General features: G+C 38.5%; 1 protein-coding gene across 1 annotated transcript in view; it reads left to right on the top strand.

Annotated features, from left to right (window-relative positions):
- Positions 1-15,445, top strand: part of chd7.L (chromodomain helicase DNA binding protein 7 L homeolog) — a gene marked incomplete at its 5' end in the record, with an annotated part of 99,224 nt that overhangs the window by 67,640 nt on the left and 16,139 nt on the right.

Consider the following 15,445-nt stretch of genomic DNA (forward strand, 5'->3'; position numbering starts at 1 on the left):
GAATAAAAAAATCTATTTTTTTTTTAGCTGGAATCTGGTGAAGAGGTAGAGATGGAAGAATTCTATGTGAAATATAAGAACTAGTGAGTACAAAATTCTTAAAAATCTTAACTGCTTTGTTCAACCTCATTGCATGTGTCCTTCCTGCAAAAAAAAACAAAAAAAAAAACTTTCCAGTTTGCACATGATACATGCCTGGCCTACTGAAACATTGCAAACATCTTGATTTGCATCATTTGAACTTAAAAATGTGATACTCCTGCATGTCAATAGGGGACGCAAGTCTATAGTCTACCTTTATCTCCCCCCCCCCACCATGTCTCTGTATCTTTAAGCTGGTTTATGTACTGCCTAGTGACCCTCCCTGCACTTTTCCCATTGGGAAACCTGAAACAGGTGCTCAGGAGTCTCATTTCGGCATCAAAATGCATTATTAATTGTGTGCCGTGCTCATTGAATTCTCTCTCTCTCTCTTTGCAGCTCGTACTTGCACTGCCATTGGGCTACTTTGGAAGAACTGGAGAAAGACAAGAGGATCCAGCAGAAAATAAAACGTTTTAGGGCAAAGCAAGGGCAAAACAAGTTTCTTTCAGAGGTAGGGAAATCACCCAAAAATAAGTAACCATCTACAATGGCACCTTCGCCACAAGCCAAAAATAATGAAATCTAGAATTTATATGCAGTAGTCCAATTAACTACACAGTGAGTCCTTTCTGTGCGCAGCTGAAGTCTCTTTGGCTCGTCACTCTGCACGTCTTCCCTGTCTCTTTGCCATAATCTCTTTATTATTGGTTGTGTAAACAGGAAATATGTCTGCTTTCCTGTGGCCGCAATGTACAAAGCCTTTCGTCTGGCAAAATAAAGAATTGTGGGAAGTTTGTTCAGATATGCTGAAAAGAAGTAGACAAACAGTCCTGCAGCTTCTTTGTTTTTCTTCTTTCCTGTCCGCAGAGCTGCCCTGGCTGAAAACAACTTTCTTTTATATTTTCCTCTGCTATATCATCTCTTACCATTACGTGAGATCCAGAGTGCAGTGCATTGCAGCCCTAAATGATATATCTATTTGTTATATATGCACATTTGTGTTCCCATAGAGGCGCACTTAGGCGTTCCTCAGAATATTATTTAGCGCTTGCAAATGATTGTTTACCTTTATTTAATTAGAGCCTTAGCACTTCTATTGAACGGAATGCATTAAGCTTGCAGACCTTATGCAGAGGGGTTAAGTCTGTACTCCTTGCTATGCTTGGGAGCATTCATGCATATTTTGCTCCTCATCTCTCTAGCAGCTAATTATGCAGAGGATTGTGGCTGTCCTTCTCAAATTTGGACAATTGCCCGCATGGGAATAAGCTTCTGATCACCAATTTAATTTCGCTTAGATCTGTATGCAGGACTGGACATGGGTCACACAGTTGAAAGCCCCACAGATTTTCCCTATTTTTGCGTTCTCTAATGTCAATACTTTAACATGCGTGTCTTAGCCTCACTTTCTCATATGAATGTTTTTTCACCAGACCAACCATTTGTCAGGTATGTTGAGGACCTTACAGATTGCCAGCTGCTTTATTATATTCAGCATCACATAATTTAGCTTCTGGGTCTTCGCGTGAATAGCTCATATTAGCAAACATGATTCTGCTACGGAATCACTTATCCAGAAACCCATTATCCAGAAGCTTTCACATACACACACAAATAATTGTAGCACAAATCCATGTTAACTACACATCATTCTGATATTCTTTTTGTAAACTTAAAAACCCCATTTGACAAGTGCCAAGTGTTGCAAATTTTAGAATCCCTAGCCGTATTTAATATATGTTTTTGAAGTAATAAAACTGCATGTTACCTTCTACATCGGAGCCTACAATTGCGTAACCCTATTTGCCGAGGAGTATATGTCCATGATGCGAAGACTGGTCCCCTTTAAACCAGTCACATGACTTTAGCATAGTTATTTCCATTTAGAAGCACTAGAAATGCCAAGCATTACAGAAATATAAACTCTAACTGTTGTTAACTTATTACCATCCCCACTAACTTAATTTTTCTTGGTATTTACAGTGTTTAATGCACACTTTCATAACACACCTTTCCTTTAGCAAACTACAGATTTAGCGAGACCAGTGCAAGATTTAAGCCCTTTTTTGATTGCTCATTAGTGAATTGTAATTTCACACTTCATTTAAAATATTCTTCAACATTTTCCTGCCGTTAAAGCTTTCACACAGTAATTAAGAGGCCCAGTTAACAAAGTCTGAAAAGTCTGCTTTCCTTACGGGGAGTAATCCTGCTGAATTGTAGTACTTCAATTAGCATGTTTGGGGAATGTTGCGCAGAACTTTCAGGTTACTGTGACCCTAATGCTGTACTCCTTTTTGGCGAAGAGATGGCTTCCCTTAGTAATGCAGTAAATAAGCCTCCGATTTTCTTACTTGTCAACAGATTGAGGATGATCTGTTTAATCCTGACTACGTTGAAGTTGATCGGATACTGGATGTGGCTCCCAGCACAGATGAAAATGGAGAGGTATTTTTTTTCAGTTTTTCTGATTTTAATTAATTTTGAAATCTGACATGGGGCTAGACATATTGTCAGTTTCCCAGCTGCCCCAGTCATGTGACTTGTGCTCTGATAAACGTCAGTCACTCTTTACTTCTGTACTGCAAGTTGGAGTGATATCACCCCCCCCCCCCAGCATCCTAACAACAGAGCAATGGGAAGGTAACCAGATAGCAGCTCCATAACACAAGATAAGAGCTGACTGGTAGATCTAAGAACAGCGCTAATCGTAAAATCCAGGTCCCATTAACGACACATTCAGTTACATTGAGTAGGAGAAACAACAGTCTGGCATAAAGCAGTTCCATCCTAAAGTGCTGGCTCTTTCTGAAAGCACATGACCAGGCAAAATGACCGGAGATGGCTGCCTACACACCAATATTACAGCTAAAAGAATACGTTGGTTCAGGAATTACATTTTATATGGTAAGGTGAATTATATGCAGTGTAATTTAGAAATAAAAACTACATCATAAAAGATTCCCTTTAAAGGATCAAGTTAAGTATTATGCTGAATGGAGGCTACAGTAAATTAGCTGAATCTTCTAGGCTGCCTCTGGAAACCGCTCAGGTATTGCAAGATGTTATAGAGAGAACAATGAGTAATAAACATGTGTAAAGTACATAGTCTCTAAACTGCATTTTTTTTAAAAAAAATATATATTTATAAATATCAATCTGGTAAAAACGATTCTATGCGTATTTGCATGTTGAAATTGGAGTTAAAGCTACCATACTGACTGCCTGCCTTAACTGTGCTGTGCTGTCTTCTTGGGCCACTTGTTTATATTTTGAATTTATTTGCAGAAATTAGGCAGCTTTGGGGTTCCTGTGCAGGCACTTTCTGTGTTAGTCATTTTCTCAAACCGCTTTTAATTAAAAATCTCAATGCAGCTTATTTTTCAAAATATATTGGGCTATCATCTGTTTTCTTTTCCTCCCGATTTCTTTTGCTGCAGCCCCTGCCAAATGTGCCAACCATTTGGCTGTACCTTGTGTGCTAATCGATCCTTCCCAACAGACTGCTAGCACTTTGCTCACAGCTTTTCATCAATGTGTTATGGCTTATTCTCTTTCTTTATTTCTGTTAAACCCTCCTCCATTTTTCGGCTCTAAGTTCCATGTGACACAAATAGAGAGTTCAAAAGGGTCCCTATTGGCACTTAAAGCTGATTGAGAACCAATTGTTTACCTGAAATTGCTGGTGTTGGTTAGGAACTGCTTATTAAAATGAATTGCCAGATTAGGACATGGCAAACTACCAACCCTAGCATCTGTGTCTCAAGGATTTGAGAATAGTAGTTCAACAACTGGAGAGGCAGAGTCTAAACATATATTATTTTGCCTTCATTTACTTATGTTAATGTCATAAATGGATTGAACCTTATTAAGGGGATTCTGTCATGATTATTATTACACTGTTTACACGGCAATTAATTCACTCTGCCATATAAAATTTCATTCCTGAACCAATACGTTTTTTTGTTTTTTTTAGTAGGCAACTATCTCAGGTCATTTTGCCTGGTCATGTGCTTTCAGAAAGAGCCAGCACTTTAGGATGGAACTGCTTTCTGGCAGGCTGTTGTTTCTCCCACTCAATGTAACTGAATGTGTTACAGTGGGACCTGGATTTTACTATTGAGTGCTGTTCTTAGATCTACCAGGCAGCTGTTATCTTGTGTTAGGGAGCTGCTATCTGGTTACCTTCCCATTGTTCTGTTTTAAGGCTCCTGGGTGGGAAAGGGAGAAGGTTGATATCACTCCAACTTGCAGTACAGCAGTAAAGAGTGACTGAAGTTTATCAGAGCAAATGTCACATAACTGGGGGCAGCTGGGAAACTGACAATATGTCTAGCCCCATGTCAGATTTCAAAATTAAATATAAAAAAAATCTGTCCTCTCTTTTGAAAAACAGATTTCAGTGCAAAATTCTGCTGGAGCAGCACTATTAACTGGTGTTTTGAAAAAAAAATTTTTCTCATGACCGTATCCCTTTAACATGGTGAGCTAAAGAATCTGCAGTATTCCATCGAAAAGACCAAAAGCTGTTATTGTGAGACTATTATTTGTGGCAGCAAGTATAGCGCAGGTCTATAGAACTATTGGATCTAGGGTTGCCACCTGGCCGGTAAAAATGTTGGCTGAACCCAATGTTATTAATAGGGAAAAAAGATAAATATATAGAAAGGCCGGTATTTTTTTTCCAGAAAAGGTGGCAACCCTAATTGGACCTAATAGAATAATAATGTAACACCTAGTATGCTTTGGGACCCCCTCATCCCTTAAGAGGGCACCTTGCATCATGTTTATATTCGTTAATCTATTCTGGGTCAACAAAGCCAGACATTATACCCTTACCTGTATCTTTTGTAGCCTGTGTCTCACTACTTGGTGAAATGGTGTTCCCTCCCGTATGAGGACAGCACCTGGGAACTGAAGCAGGACTTGGATCAAGCAAAGATTGAAGAATTTGAGAAACTTCAGAGCAGGGAGCCAGAAACAGAGAGCATGGTAAGAACTGGCACAGCCAACCAGTGACTTCATTTGAAAATAGCTCAGTTATGTGGTGTTTCGGAAAACCACTAATGGGATTTACTTCATTTGAAACAGGAGCGACCTCCTGCCGATGACTGGAAGAAATCTGAGAGTTCCAGGGAGTATAAAAATAATAACAGTCTCAGGGAATACCAGTTGGAGGGAGTAAACTGGCTGCTGTTCAATTGGTACAACAAGTAAGTATTTTCCCACCATTTTAGCAGTAGCTTCACTAAACTTTAATAGCTCTGTTTCATGGAATGATTTAGCCCAACAGATGTTATTGGCATCTTAGGGCTTGTGATTTATATTGCATTAAAAAATAAAAATGCGGAAAACCATATTTTTATTGAACTTTCTATTTTTGGTTGCAGTTTATGTGAACACAAAAAAAAATAAAGCAGTGCAGGAATAACGTAAAAACAATGCCTGAAACTCATTCCTGAAGCCCAATCTCACTAAATATTTTCTTATAGTTTGCTTTTTTCCTAAGGCTTTCATAGTTATCTTCATTAAGTAAATGATGAAAATATTACCATGTATATGTAGAAGTAATAGGTTAAATTAATAATCTGTGTTGTAGAAAAGTGAAATTTTATTACAATACAATAAATCTCTAATCTAGATTTCTTTTTTTTTTTCCTCTTTTTTTTTCCTTTTTTTTTTTAATAGACGAAATTGCATTTTAGCAGATGAAATGGGCTTGGGGAAGACTATTCAGTCGATCACTTTTCTTTATGAGATATACTTAAAGGGAATTCACGGGCCCTTTTTGGTCATTGCTCCACTTTCAACAATCCCAAACTGGGAAAGGGAGTTTCGCACTTGGACAGAACTGAATGTTGTAGTTTATCATGGGAGTCAAGCAAGCAGGAAAACCATTCAACTTTATGAAATGTGCTTCAAGGATCCACAGGTATAAACTGCCATTTTGCATTTGTGTACACTACAACCATTTGTCATGATTTTTTACTTTGAGTCATCAAGTATCATTCCTATCTATGCTTTAGCCTTTTTCTGCTCTTGAAGGGGCTGATGCACAGTGGTATGAGAGACTGCATTAGGCAAAAAGTGTCCTCCTTCGACCTCTGGTTATTCTTAAGTATTTGTGGCAAAGATCTAATGGTGAAAATTGTTAGTCCCCTGCAGGACCAATATAATTGGAATTTAATTGGAAAAGCAGTCTACGGTAAAAAAATCTGTTTAGGGATGATATTGTAGACAGTGTCTTCCTGTTCTTGCTGGTGGACATAATCAGACCGATTGATTGCAATTCAGCTAGCAATATAGCAGCAGATTTATCCTGATCAGAAGAAAAGGGCGTGAATAAGAATTAAGCTCCCCATAGACGCGACGATTCTTCTTGCCGAAACTACCGATTTTAGGGAAGTCCGACCAATCCTTCGAAATTATCGTGCAGTTAGTGTGATTCGAACGATCGAACATCTTAGATTTTTCGACCGACATCTGTCAGGAAATTGATCGGCCAGGTCAAAAAATCTTTGTCGGTCCCAGTGCAATCCATCTATGTTTGCAGGGCCAAGCAGGCAGCTCCCGTTTGTTTTCCTGGTAAATTGGTCTTTTTAGTTGATGGTCAATTTGTACGATCGTTCCGAGAAAATCGTGGTCTCACGATGAGGATCGGATCTTTTAAAAATCTCAACATCTATGGCCAGCTTAAGTTTAATGATCCAGCCAATTATCCTTGGACTCTGGACAATGTTCCAGATGTAGGACATTCTGGTTCACTTCCATAGTAGGTTTCTTTAAAGAGATTCTGTTTTTATGGTTTCTTTTATTTTCCTAAAATACACTATTTACACTGCAAATAATTCACTCTACCATATAAAATTTCATTCCTAATCCAGTGTCTTTTTTAGTTGTAATGTTGGTGTGTAGGCAGCCATCTCAGGTCATTTTGCCTGGTCATGTGCTTTCATGTGCTTTTCAGAACCAGTGCTGCACTATGGAACTGCTTTCTGACATGCTATTGTTTCTCCTACTCAATTTAACTGAATAGGGTCGCAGTGGTTAATTCTTACTACTGAGTGCTGTTCTTATATCTACCAGGGAGCTGTTATCTGGTTACCTTCCCATTGTTCTGCTTATGGGGTGGGGGTGTATGGGAGGAGGGTGATATCACTCCAACTTGCAGTGCAGCATTTACTTGACTGAGGGCACCTGGGAGACTGACACTATGTCTACCCCCATGTCAGATTTCAAAATTAAATATAAATAAATCAGTTTGCTCTTTTGAAAAAAAGGATTTCAGTGCAGAAGTCTGTTGGAGCAGCACTGTTAACTGAGGCATTTTGAAAAAAACATGTTTTCCCATGACCATATCCCTGTAATGTTATTCCATAATCCTAGCTCGTTATTCTACATTTTTTTAGGTGTTATTCCTGAAGAAAAAGTCGATTTCAGCAACTATATAATACTATTGTGCTTTTTTTTAGTAGATCATGACTTTTCTCTACAGAGATTTTCATCAAATCTTTATTTTTAGGGAAAAACAATAAAAGGGGCATACAAGTTTCACGCGATCATTACAACATTTGAAATGATTTTGACTGACTGCCCTGAGCTCAGGAACATCCATTGGCGATGCGTGGTTATTGATGAGGCTCATCGACTGAAGAACAGGAACTGTAAGCTTTTGGAAGGCCTGAAGATGATGGCTTTGGTAAGTGATTACAGCTCTTGGTTTCTTGGGTGGTGCTGGTGGATTCTATGTAGAACTAAATACAGTTTTTTCCCCATTATGTGATATAAAAAACCAGCAATCTGCCTTGGTGAGCATGCTTATGCATATGTGCTATTTAAGTGGTTATAGGAGGGCATCTTGTGTAATATCAACAGGAAAAGGCTGAATCAGCAGAGTTTTTCTATCACAATCTACCTATAGCCTACAAATTTGTTGGGCAAATAAGAAGCACAAGCGTGCACAAAGTTGCGTTGTAAACTTAGTCCATATACAGGGTTAATACATAATGTCCAGCTTATCAGACCTTATCAGATCAAAGTGATATTTCTCATTATAATCAAAAACAAGAGAGAACGATGAAACCTGTAGATGAAGAAATCACTGTCTTATAGTTTGTTTGGTTTATAATATATAATATAAATCACTGTAATGAGTAAGCATTATATATACCAACTAATGATTAAGCATTGTGGTGGGAGTGGGCTGGTGATTTGGAAAATGGTTCTAAACAAGCTGAAGTAAACTTTTGCAGGGCTATTACCGCTTTCTTGTACTGTTTCTATGTGACGTTTTGAATTCCTACATTACTTTTTATTCTTGCAGGAGCACAAAGTGCTGCTAACAGGAACTCCGTTACAAAACACTGTGGAGGAGCTTTTTAGTCTGCTAAACTTTTTAGAACCAGACCGTTTTCCTTCAGAGAGCAATTTCATGCAAGAATTTGGGGATCTAAAAACTGAAGAACAGGTAAGACAAAGAATAGAACCACTAAATCCAAACTGCCTATAGAAGGCTTTTGTCACCAGTAGTTCTGGTATCAAAAATGCGCTCTTTGCCATTGCATAATTACTTTAAGATGTTAATGGTAATAATACTGCCTCTGAAACTGGCCTGCTCTGGGCACAATTAAATGGAACGCTTTCTTTTAAATGGCTTAGCAGTTTTTAAGAATTGTGTTAAATATTTTGTACAGCAGAGGAAATTTTAGTTAAACAATTTAAACCAATGATGAACAAATCTATTTTTATTCAATTGTAGGTGCAAAAGCTCCAAGGCATTCTAAAACCAATGATGCTGAGACGCCTCAAAGAAGATGTGGAAAAGAATCTGGCCCCAAAAGAAGAAACTATAATAGAAGTAGAGCTGACAAACATTCAGAAGAAATATTATCGTGCAATTCTTGAGAAGAACTTTGCTTTCCTCTCCAAGGGTGGAGGAGGTGGTCATGCAAATGTCCCTAATCTTTTAAACACTATGATGGAACTCCGAAAATGCTGCAATCATCCTTACCTTATAAATGGTGAGTCCAAGCCCTTTGATGTACACACATGAGCGTCATGCAATTCCACTAAAATCAGGCCTGCAAAACAAGTCGATTTGTCCAGAACCTAAAATGTTTTCTTAGTAATGCGTTCCTTTTGTTCCTCTAAATGACCTTTGTCAAGTGGTCAGTGTATTTGGGTTGAAGCAAATGTAGGATGTGGGTTTTACCTTAAAATATTTTAAGTTGATTTTTTTTCCCCCTGATATATTTGATGCATAATGTTACATTTGGATAAGGTAACGATATAGGGAATAAATAGACTTCTAAAAAGAAGGAATTGGTTTAATAAAAGTTGCACAGCTTCTATGGTCCGCTTTACAGATAGGATAGGTTCTGTGCACTAATCTAATTGGAAGGTTTGAAAGCAGAAGATATTCCATTTCAACAAATTATACAATTTTTTGCACATAGTCTTTATTCCCCTATCTTTCCAAGTCCATTCATAAATCTAAAATTAGCTTTGTATTAGCAAAGACTCCATTTGTGTTACTAGAAAGCCTATTCTAGAAGTAAAACATTTAACTTTTAAGGTCTTATTTTACCCTCTCACCAGAGGGATCTCAAGCAGGAGGTGCTAATGAAAGGTGAATAAGTATGTAGACAGGCTCATTAATTCCCCTATTTAGCTGACTAAGCGTTGCTTTAATGTTATTGAATTTGACTTTGGTACACCGTAAGGATACAGAGTAGCGTAGCATTTTCAACTTTAAAATAATTAAGGGCCTAGAAGTAAATTCTTCCATCTAATTGGATTGTTCTGTATTGATTGCTGTAAGGGCTGCAAAGTACATTACTTTATTGCTCTCCTGTCTTGTGCTAAGGGGTTAAACAACAGCGCTCTTTAGAGTTTTTTTTTGTTTTTTTTTTTTTTAAATGGTCATGTGTTCTTGCTATGCAGTCGCTTTGTATACTTTGTGCAGATTTTGCCCTCTGGCGATATGAGTTATGAAAATAAACAAATAGAAGTTCCTTTATTATTATTGGGCTGCAGGTATCAAACATGGGATGGTAAGTCTGCAGAATATGAAGTCGCATAAGGTCAACCCAAAGCTTTAAAGCAGTCCTGCGACCTGTACCTTTTAAGCAGACTGGAACCAAGGAAAAGTAAGCTGTTTAACAAAAGATATGGCATGAGGGTTAGCATTCTTGACAATAATCTTTAGCACTGCCCGAGCCTTTTGCAGTGTCAACAAGCAGCAGCTTCTTTACATAATTTTAATGTGACTTTAATTCATACCTGGAACTTTTTGATGTTGATACTCTGTAATGGAGTGATTCCGTACTTCTATGATCATGAGTAATGGTAATTGCATTGGGAGAATTGGGTTTTCCTTCTCTTGATTAGTTCTGTATTGGTGCTACTTATTTAGGTGTTGATAAACCTTAACTATGTGTTGCAGAGATTTTATTCAGTTCTATTTTCATTTTGGCGTCCTCTGATCTTGTTGTGTACTGACATACATTAATGAATGTGTGTGGCAGTTGTAAAAGCTGCCAAAAACCCAAATGGTAACGTCACCTCAAAAATATCAAAAGCTTCATGGCTGCACATACACCCAACCATTTTAGAAAGTCCCTTGTTCTGCGGGATATTGCTTTAAGAGTGCATGTGAATTTTTGTCTAACCCATAATAAAACTGTTTGCAAATTATATTTAATTATAACGTGGTAACCTGCATTGACTGATGTGGGACGTCCTCCAACCTCCTATTTCCCTCCCCCTCAGGCGATGACTCTGACTCACAATAACATTTCTAGACAAGGCTGTCACTCAGGGGGGGGCGGAATTCATCCTGGGCAATTTGCCCCAGGCCCCATGCTGCTGACTCAGTCAGGAACTGCATGTGCCGTCTGTTTAGATGTTACACGCTGGCATGCGCTTTCCTTCGGGCACTGCTTTGGATATTCTGCCCTTGGACTCTCAGCCCTCCCTTTAAGCTTTCCTGGTATGAGTTGCTTTTAAAGTAGAGCTGCTTATTTGTCAAACCTATATCCAACTAATCCTCGTCACATCACATTTAAAGACTTATCCATCAATTACCCAATGCACCAATGCACTTGGCATATATGAATGGTATACTGTTTGTTCTCAAAGCATGGATGAAGCTGAGTCAAAATCTAAACAATTGCATTGTATATTTTCTACTGATTGAAATATGTTTGTCCTAAAATATATTTAAACTAAAGAATACATTGTAATAAATTCTCACGGAGACTGAGAAAATTTCCTTCTCTCACGGTTCCACCTCTCTAAATCAGTGCTGTCCATCTTGTTTCCCATGGTGGGCCAATATCTGGTTTCCCGAATGGAACCATATTGTTTTGTCATACAAATAGGTGTGTGGAGCTCTAGCAGATAGGCCCAAAAGGGTGGCTGTCTTCTGTGGGCCTTCAGTTGCTCAGCAGGACTGTGATGTGCTTGTTTTGTGACCTGTTGGCCAATCTTGAGGCCAATGTGTGATCTGAAGATGGTTACAAACGCTTACAGACTAGTACTTTGAGATTACTTTTTGCATATAATGGTTGTCTAGAGCTTTTTTGTTCTACCACTGGAACTTTATCCTGAGGCTCTTTGGTTGAACAAAGACTTCTTACAGGGTGATTGGTTTTAATTCCACAACACTTAGAGCAACATAGCTTTTTAGATTGCGCTCTAGTTCGGTAATGATCATGCAAAAAATGAACTGTCCACCGCTGACATTTTTTGAATTTTGAGTGTGTGGGAAACGGGTAGCTACTAAGAAATTATATTCTTGCTGTTTTGCTTTTGTTGCTATAATGCCTTGCAATCTTATTTTTTCCATTTTGGTATGGCATCAGCACAGATGTTAGACTGAGGAATAGGGAGAATTCAGATTGGTAGTAAATTATTCTTCCTGCTCACTTGAGTTTTTAAATCTCTGCAGGTGCTGAAGAGAAAATTTTGGAAGAGTTTCGAGAAACGCACAATTGTGACCCTTCAGATTTTCAGCTCCAGGCAATGACCCAAGCCGCTGGCAAACTAGTTTTGATTGACAAGCTGCTGCCAAAGCTGAAGGCTGGTGGCCACAGGGTGCTTATCTTCTCACAGATGGTGCGTTGCTTGGACATACTGGAAGACTACCTCATTCAACGAAGGTGAGTCAGCAAGCCTAAAGCAATGCATCCTGTTCAGTCTCTAAACACTACTAATGCAGTCTGTTGGACAATGCAGTTGGATTCCAGTGCTCCAGATTGCATCTGCTCAAAACTTTGCCCAAGCAAATTAGATTACAATCAAATATCTCCGAATGCATGTGCCATGTGTGGTGAGTCTCATCTAACTTCACTGTGCAACGACTAACCCCAACAGTCACAGGTTTCCATTCCTCACCATGGTTTTGAGACCTTATGAACATGCATATTGGTTCACCTTTCCTTTAAGGGTCTAAACTTCAGGTTCACTCTTTAGTATGCAGCTTGATCTTAAGCCCTTGTATATGTTCATTATTTAACTGTTGCATCATTTTGTCCAAAACTCTTACTTTTGCTTATCATCCAGTAGATGAAACATCTCTGGTATAGGCTGAATATTACATACATAAAGTAAAGAATCATTGATTTGCCTCTCGGATAACCACTTGGCTACTTATGTATCTTTTTTTTTTTTTTTACACAGGTATCCATATGAGAGAATTGATGGCAGAGTAAGAGGCAACCTTCGTCAGGCTGCTATTGACAGATTTTCCAAACCCGATTCTGATAGGTTTGTGTTCCTGCTATGTACAAGGGCAGGAGGTCTGGGCATTAATTTAACTGCTGCTGATACTTGCATTATCTTTGATTCTGACTGGAACCCCCAGAATGACCTTCAGGTAAGCAGCTATTGTTATCCAGCATTAATCTGATAATGAAAGTATAGATGTTTGACAAGCTGAATAGAAATATCCAGTGTGGAGTTCTGGTGACTGTATTCTCTATCCACACAGCAAACCGTGAATTTCTTCTGGACACCTTTTACCAAACTTGTAAAATTGGCCAAGCATTTTTCCTACAATTCAAAAATGTAGATATTTGACATTGCATGAGCTGAAAGATATATAAATGATAATGTACCTATAGTTTGTGTTTATCTATGTCAGGCCAACCATGGTGTTTCTTTCGTGTATGGGTACAAAAACCCTTTCGATTACATTTGGAATAGTGAAGTGGAATAAAACTGTCTCATTGGCATGCCTATTATGCTGTGTTTGTGTGTGTTTTTTTCCAAAGTATTTTTATTGTTGCCACAATAAACATTTTGATAAGGATATAATCTAGAATAGATCATAAGCGTTCTAAATGTAAGTATTACATATCTGGTGCCAATCTAACTTATAATCATTGTAATTCTAGGCTCAAGCTCGATGCCATAGAATAGGCCAAAGTAAGTCCGTGAAAATTTACAGACTGATCACCCGAAATTCCTATGAGAGGGAGATGTTTGATAAGGCCAGTTTAAAACTTGGGCTGGATAAGGCAGTCTTGCAGTCCATGAGTGGAAGAGAAAATGCTACCAATGGGGTGAGTTTTAATTTTTTTGTGTTTTGTTTATAGTGTGTAAACACAGCTTCAAGTTAAAAATGATCCATGGACTAATATCCACCTCCAACAGTTAATAAAAGTCCACAAACACAAAAAAACTGAAAGCACTTCCTTTTCCATAGGTCCAACAGCTATCCAAAAAAGAAATAGAAGACCTGCTGCGAAAAGGTGCTTATGGAGCACTGATGGATGAAGAAGATGAAGGCTCTAAGTTCTGTGAAGAAGATATTGATCAGATTCTCTCCCGCCGCACTCATACAATAACAATAGAGTCTGAAGGAAAGGGGTCCACATTTGCAAAGGTATGTGGTTGTCAATCCCCTCTGTGTTAGATGCTTTGTGTATGTTCTTTTCATTGCTTTTCTGGTGGCTGCCACTTTCTCTTCTAGCCAAATGGAAATTTATAACCAGTATCCTGCTGTGTAAGGCAAGAGTGCTTCTTTATAGATGTTGACACTGTCGATGAGTCATTACTGTTTCCTATAAACTAACATGTTGGATATTGTTGCCTGAACAATAAAAAGCTGTAGCTCTGTACTCCTGCATGCTCTTTATCTTTAAAAAAGAATGTTCTTATGCATAGTATCTAAATAACAACTTTTGCAGTTGTTTTCACCTTTTTAAGCATATGTCTTTAAACCTGCTAGGCTAGTTTTGTTGCATCTGGAAACAGGACAGACATTTCTCTAGATGATCCCAATTTCTGGCAAAAATGGGCAAAGAAAGCTGAACTGGATCTTGATATGCTGCATGGAAGGGTAAGGACATTGCATGCATTGCTTAATGATTAAGGAGAGCATTTATCCTTTGCCGAACTAGTAACAGAACACATTTTGTTTGCAGAACACTTTAGTAATCGACACGCCACGGGTAAGAAAGCAAACCAGACTATTTAGTGCAGTGAAGGAGGATGAGCTCATGGAATTTTCTGATCTGGAGAGCGATTCTGAGGACAGACCAAGTATCAAACCACGTAGGCCTCAGGATAAATCTCAGGGCTATGCAAGAAGTGAATGTTTCAGAGTGGAGAAGAATCTTCTAGTATATGGGTATGTGCATAAGGATATTCTTGTTTGTAGCATTGTAGACAAAGTGCCCTGTATTGAACAGCTTTGATTATTTGCAGCTTATCTAAAAACTTTCTCTACATTATTGACTAGGTGGGGTAGATGGACTGACATACTCTCACATGGCCGATTCAAACGTCCGCTTTCTGAGCAAGATGTGGAAACAATCTGCCGTACCATTCTGGTTTACTGTCTCAACCATTATAGAGGGGATGAAAATATCAAAGGTTTCATATGGGACTTGATTACACCGACAGAAGATGGACAAACAAGAGCTTTGGTTAATCACTCAGGTATTTGGCCTATTGCAGAACTATAGATTCCATGCAGGATGCTGCCACTTTGCAGAGTGTTTTGTCTAAAATGGAAAACTGGGCAGCAAAACTGGAAAATGAGGTTCAATGTTGATAAATGCAGGTTATGCACTTTGGCAAAAATAATATAAATGCAAGTTATACACTAAATGGCAGTGTGTTGGGAGTTTCCTTAAATGTGAAGGATCTAGGGGTCTTTGTAGATAACACGTTGTCTAATTCTGGGCAGTGTCATTCTGTGGCTACTAAAGCAAATAAAGTTCTGTCTTGCATAAAAAAAGGGCATTAACTCAAGGGATGAAAACATAATTATGCCTCTTTATAGGTCCCTGGTAAGGCCTCATCTGGAGTATGCAGTGCAGTTTTGGGCTCCAGTCCTTAAGAGGGATATAAA

Source organism: Xenopus laevis, chromosome 6L (genome assembly GCF_017654675.1).
Source record: "Xenopus laevis strain J_2021 chromosome 6L, Xenopus_laevis_v10.1, whole genome shotgun sequence".
NCBI classification, from domain to species: Eukaryota; Metazoa; Chordata; class Amphibia; order Anura; family Pipidae; genus Xenopus; species Xenopus laevis.